The sequence below is a fragment of the Psammomys obesus genome, unplaced genomic scaffold, assembly GCF_907164565.1.
Source record: "Psammomys obesus unplaced genomic scaffold, mPsaObe1.curated_primary_1811, whole genome shotgun sequence".
In the NCBI taxonomy this organism is placed as follows: Eukaryota; Metazoa; Chordata; class Mammalia; order Rodentia; family Muridae; genus Psammomys; species Psammomys obesus.
In genome coordinates, this window is record NW_026595981.1 from 23,549,501 (window position 1) to 23,556,356 (window position 6,856).

Consider the following 6,856-nt stretch of genomic DNA (forward strand, 5'->3'; position numbering starts at 1 on the left):
TTCTCTGGGTCGGGTCCCTTTATATACCTGGCCAGCGCTGATGACCCCCAGGCACGTGATCATTCTTGTAAATTCTCTGGCTAATTAAGAGAAGAGTTAGCATTGACTAATGCTATTTTTGTCCCCACCTCCCTACATATCATGCATATACATCACAAATCATCACAAATTACTCCTTTATTTGCTTTTGTGGTTTATTCTTACTGAATCTAAACAATGGGTTCAATTACGATGGATTTGAAATATTTCTAAGTCATCAAAGAGGAAAGAATTTGTTTTCTAAGCCAGATATGATCTGAGCACTCTCTCCTTGGCTCTGTGTCATCATTTGGCCTTCAAAGGCACCCTCCATTGCCACCCAAGCAGTGACTTTCCTCATTAGTACACACGGGCATGCCAGCAGCAGACTCATAAATAGACCATCCTCATCTGCTTCCCAGAGAACTCTCAGGGTGCATCTCCTGCCCGTGTGTGGTTTCCCATGTAATGAAGGACCATGTGGGCATATCTTGCCTGTCACACTGGTTTAGTCACTCTCTCTTGCCAAGGATCAGGGCTTTCCAGGCCTGGCTCTTGTTGTCTTATTGACCTGGAATGCCCTTCTTGTCCTTAGAACCTGAACTCAACTTCCACTTTGATGGGGAAAACATGCCTCAAAGATCCTTGAGATTTATTTATTTTTTTTATCTTTGGGATTTATTTAGGAGTCGTCACGGCATCTGTAGAACCCATGAAAGGATTGTGGAGGGTCTGTGGACCTGTCCCTTCCTTCTCTTTGCATCTGAAGTCATAGGGTTTACTGAGGTCACTCGGTGAGGTTGCACCCCGAGGCCCCTTACTCATCAGCAAATTGTCTCTGTGCTTACTGCTCTGTAAACCGTGATTTTATCTATGTAAGTAGGAAGTTTCCTTTTATGATTATGTAGGATTACTACCTGATGCCATCTGTGGAGTAGGGAAACTTCTGACCACTGAAAGAGCTAACTTCTGGGTGAGGGCCGAGCCCAGAAGGTTCCCTCTGACGGTCATCAAAGGACAACTTCTTGTTGGCACTCTTGTTAGAATCAGGGGACAACTTGTTGTTCTAACCCTTGTTAGCCTGGCTTTAACCTCAAATGTAGTACAATTGCCCTGGGTGGCGACATTAGGAAGCTGGGAGCTCTGCTCTGGACCCATTCCTTCTCTGCTTTTAATGATGGGCTCTGTTACCTTCACTTTTGAAAGAGGCCTATCCTACTCCTTTGTAAATAACCAAAATCATCCTATTCCATCAACCTTCCTACTTTTTCAAAGTATTGGGGATGAGGGGAGAAAGACAATCAGCTTTTAAAACCTGACTCAAGAGCTAGCAAGATGGCTCAGCAGATAAATATGCTAAGCCTGAGGACCAGCGTTCCAGTCCCAGGGTAACCCAACTCCTACAGTTGTCTACTGACCTTCACACATGATCTGACAAGGGTGCACACACACATTCACACACACACACACACACACACATACACACACACACACACACACACGATAAATGTTAAAAAAAAATAATAAAAAACACCCTGACTCAAATGTTCTTTAAATGTAATTTATTCTGAAATGGCTCCTCTCGGATTTTAATGGTGATGATTTTGTTGACATTATGAGGAAATTAGCTTTACTGTACATGAAAGATATCATGGAAACATAGCTGTGAGTTTTATCAAGTCCATTATCTTTGTCTTTCCTTGTGCAAAGATTTTCTCTGGGTTCCTTTGTACTACTTTATGATCTGGTAGAAGGATCAGCCTCTATGGATATTTTATGGATTTTCCTTAGTCATTTGAATCAATGATTCACATCATTGTGTTTAGGGAAACCCATTTTCCTTTGTAACAGGTTTTTATTAAAAGCTCTAATAACAGCCTACCATAGTGACCTTCTTGAATGTACTCCACTTACTGGTGTTAGGTTTCAGCTGCCGTTTTCCTGCCTAACATGTGAGAACAGAAGTTACCATTTAACAAATACTTGATCTGTTCCATGGATTGCAACAGATATTTTAATAACCGATTAACTACCATAATAATCAATGGAGGTGGCTATTATTACCTCCACTCCAAAGAAGACTAACTAACCTGAAGCTTAGAGGGGGTAACTAATTTGTCTGAAATCACACAACTGTTTGCTAATAGAGTCTGGATATAAAGTTGGATATATCTGAAAGTAAGTTTACATATTTTTTTTAAAATTTAAATTTTATTTTTTATTAATTACAGTTTATTCACATTGTATCCCAGCTGTAGCCTCCTCCCTCATTCCCTCCCAACCACACCCTCCCTCCCTCATTTCCTCCATGCCCCTCTCCAAGTCCACTGATAGGGGAGGTCTTCCTCCTCTTCCATCTGACCTTAATGCAGATAGTCCTGATGAGACCTGATAGGTTGTCTTCCTCTGTGGCCTGGTAAGGCTGGCCCACCCCCTCAGGGGGAGGTGATCAAAGAGACAGCCACTTAGTTCATGTCAGAGACAGTACCTTTTCCCCTTACTAGGGAACCCACTTGGATACTGAGATACGATGGGTTACATCTGTGCAGGGTTCTAGGTTATATCCATGCATGGTCCTTGTTTGGAGTATCAGTCTTAGAAAAGACTCCTGTGCCCAGATTTTTTGGTTCTGTTGCTCTCCTTGTGAAGCTCCTGTCTTCTCCAGGTCTTTCTATCTCCCTCTTCTTTCATAAGATTCCCTGCACTGTGCCCAAAGTTTGGTTATGAGTCTTAGCATCTGCTTTGATACACTGCTGGGTAGAGTCTTTCAGAGGCCCTCTGTGGTAGGCTCCTGTCCTGTTTCCTGTTTTCTCCTTCTTCTGATGTCTCATTTGCCTTTCTGAGTGAGGATGGATCATCTTACCCTGTACCTCATTTTCCTTCTTGCTTTGTTTCTTTAGGTGTACAGATTTTAGTGCGTTTATCCTATATTGTATGCTAATATCCACTTATAAGTGAGTATATACCTTGTGTGTCTTTCTGCTTCTGAGATACCTTACTCAGGATGGTCTTTTCTAGTTCCTACCATTTGCCTGCAAATTTCATGATTTCCTTGTTTTAATATTCCATTGTGTAAATGTACCATAATTTCTGTATCCATTCCTCAGTTGAGGGGCATCTGGGTTGTGTTCAGGTTCTGGCTGGAATAAAGCTGCTATGAAAATGGTTGAACAAATGTCCTTGAGCATTTTTTGGATATATGCTCAGGAGTGGTATAGCTGGATCTTGAGGAAGTACTATTCCTAATTGTCTGAGAAAGTGTCAGATTGATTTCTAAAGTGGTTGTACAAGTTTACATACCCACCAGCAATGAGGTAGGGTTCCCCTTTCTCCACATCCTCTTCAGCATGTGCTGCCACTTGAGTTTTTGATCTTAGCCATTCTGATGGGTGTAAGGTGAAATCTTAAGGTCGTTTTGACTTGCATCTCCCTGATGACTAAAGATGTTGAGCATTTCTTTAAGTGTTTCTCTGTCATTTGATATTCCTCTATAGAGAAGTCTCTGTTTAGCTCTGTACCCCATTTTTTAATTGGATTACTTGATTTGTTGCTTTTTTCACTTCTTGAGTTCTTTATATATTCTGGATATATAAAGCCCTCTGTCACTGTAGGGTTGGTGAAGATCCTTTCCTAGTTTGTAGGCTGTTGTTTTGTTTTGATGACAGTGTCCTTTGCTTTACAGAAGCTTTTCAGTTTCATGAGGTCCCATTTATTGATTGTTGATCTTAGAGCCTGTGCTGTTGAAGTTCTGTTCAGGAAATTGTCTCTTGTGCTAAAGAGTTCAAGGCTCTTCCCCCACTTTTTCTTCTAACAGATTTAGTGTGTCTGGTTTTATATTGAGATCTTTGATGCACTTGGACTTTAGTTTTCTGCAGGGTGATAAGTATGGAGCTATTTGCATTTTTCTACATATAGACATCCAGTTAGACCAGCACCATTTGTTGAAGATGCTGTCTTTTTTTCATTGCATGGTTTTGGCATCTTTGTCAAAAATCAATTATCCATAGGCGTGTGGGTTTATTTCTGGGTCTTCTATTCGATTCCATTGATCCACCATTCTGTTTCTATGCCAGTACTGTGCAGTTTTTATTACTATTGCTATGTGGTACAGCTTGAGATCACGGGTGGAGATACCATCAGATGATCTGTTCTTGTACAGAATCATTTTGGGGCTCTACAAGCACTCACTTAAAGGCACACTCACTGGCTAGCAGGCCTGCTCAGAAAGCACAGGGGTTCCCTCTCTTCTCTACTCTCTGATTTGGGCCTGCAGGGGCAACCGAGAGTGTAGGAGATCTGTCAGCTCAGTGCTGTCCACTGTTTGTCCGCTAGGCAGGGAGACCCTTATTTGGGGTGTCCACATCTATTGTCTCAGTGAGGGAGCATGAAAGCTCCTGTTTGGGCTAGCTGCCACCCCGCCGCTGCTGCTGCTGCTTGAAAAAGTATAGTTGAGAGATGGGTTAATAAGTTCTATTTGACAGCAGAGTTAAAGAAATTAACTTTTAAATATAACTTATAAAGAAATAATTTTGTTTGTACTAAAAGAAAAGAACATCCAGATGGCAGAATGAAGAAGAAAGGCAACTGCTATTCTGTGGAGTCTGTGACCAACTGGAGGCCGGATTATTGAGACTGTCAGCGTTGCAGCTTCTGGGTGTGAGTTACCTGCTCAGGGCTGGGACTTTACCATCTTTTGAAGCCATATGACATTACTTCAAGCCCATTAAATGCTGATAATTTGATGGGTTTCACCTGTCACAGACAGTAGAACTAGAAAAATGAAATCCATGGATGAAGAAAAGTCCTGTTCTTTGGAGAAAGTTAATGGAAGAAGAGTAAGCCCTGTATTTACACTGAGATCCACAACCTAGTGTGGATTTCAAATCCAACTTAAGAAAGTCAGAAAGCCGGGATTCAAAGCCAAGACATTCGTTTTTTTTCTCAGGTCAGAGAGCTTGTAGAAAACTGGAAACAACCAGGAGAAATACTGTCGGCCACCAATGTGTCATTAGCTATCATGATTTAATAGTCTAGAAGTTGTTTCTGTTTTTGCTTTACCCTTATGGGAGTTTCATATTTCTTGGTTGTAGAACCATCTTTAGTGTTTTATTTTTTATTAACCACCTAATTGCTGGATTGCATACAATTCAGTTATGTCTGAATTACAGGACATTCCTTCTGGTTAGTGTGTTTGGTATTATAGTGATGGACATGACTTCACCCTCTTATCCACATGAAGCTGTGAAGATCATGTAGGTGGCAACGAAAATGGTGGCATCCAAAGCCATGGCTTGGGCACTCCTTAGTAAAATCACCGTTTTTGTTTGCTTGTTTGTTTTGAGAGAAAAGGGTCGGACTAACTCATAGTAGCCTGGATCATTAAATTCTTAAAAGAAGATTTATTTTCTTGATTTCATTGGCACATACTTTTTTTTTTTTTTCTCAGAAATTTGCTTTTACATTCTTTGACAAAATTGATCTGATGGGATTAAAAGGTATAATGCACTAAGGGCATAATTATTTTAATAAAGAACAAAAATGTAAGTTAAATCTTTCCTAAATTTGGATATTAAGAAGAACGCATATAGACACATGCACACACACCCCCCACATACCATTTTCATACCTACCTCTCGCACAGCACTTGTTTTTTTAAAAATGATTTAAATATGGTTTAATTTCCCAGTGTCTTTACATGAAATGTAAATCCTCAGTTATTTTGTGAATATTTATTTTAGTTTAATTATACACATGAGGGCGTAAGTGCCCCCTAAGGCCAGAGGCATCATATCCTCTGGAGCTAGAGTTGTAAGTAATTGTGAACCATCCATTGTGTGCGCTGGGAACCAAACTCGGGCCTTCTGGGAGAGCAGTCTGTGCTCTTAACCACCGGGTTATTCCTCTAGTCCCTTGAATTATTTTTTAAAGATGAACTTTTATTTTAAGTTACATGTCCGCGTGTGCTCCTGTGTGTATGTGTAGAGGGAGGATGAGTGCAGTTGCTCATTGAGGCCCAAGGTAGGCAGTGCGGCCCCTGGAGCCACGCGGCAGGTGATCATACACTGCTCTAGATGGGTGTCAGGAAATAAGCCCAGGTCCTTTGCGAGACCAGAAATTGCCCTTAATCAGCCAGACCTAAGTCCTCAATTATTGAGTACAATGGTTTTGGAAGACACAGAGAACAATACCAATGAATTCTTATAGGTAAGAAAGTTTATTAGAAAGAAGAGAAGCAACAGAACACAAGAAATTCATTTTAGGAAAAAAAAAAAACATACAGGATACACCCAAATCCTCAGATCTGGGGTTGTAAGACAAGGGCTGTAGAAAATGTCTAATTTACTGGAAAGACTGATTTGGAGCCACAAAGTTAATCAAGTTGGAGAACTGGGATAAATTCCTAAGCCACAAAGTACAGATTCATTTCTACAGAGAATGTAAGGTGAGCAGGGGTGTGCTGACCTCCCGGGAGAAGGTTGGGCTCACTGGAACTGTGCGGTCCATCCTGCTAAATGATGTCAGAAAGATGCCATGTGCCTTAAGGCTTGATGTGAAAGAATGGTGTATTTCTGCTGGCGGAATGAACAGCCTAGAGCCAGGTTCTCAGCAGCAAGGGATGGCACAGCACATGGGGCGGGGGCAGGTGAAGATGACACAGGTGGGGCGGTAGCAGGTGCTCTGGCAGCAGACCTGACCACAGACTGGACGCAGGCAGCAGCAAGGGCGGCAGCAGGGTTGGCAGCAGCTGGGCCTGCAGCAGGTGGGGCGGCAGCAGGTGGGCTGGCAGCACGCAGACTGGCAGCACTGGGGCCTGCAGCAGCTGGACACACAGCAGCTG

The 6,856-nt window shown here is 41.9% G+C and overlaps 1 pseudogene; it reads right to left on the bottom strand.

The window, feature by feature from the left end:
• Positions 1-6,621: 6,621 nt before the first annotated feature.
• Positions 6,622-6,856, bottom strand: part of LOC129686224 (keratin-associated protein 4-12-like) — a 400-nt pseudogene continuing 165 nt past the window's right edge.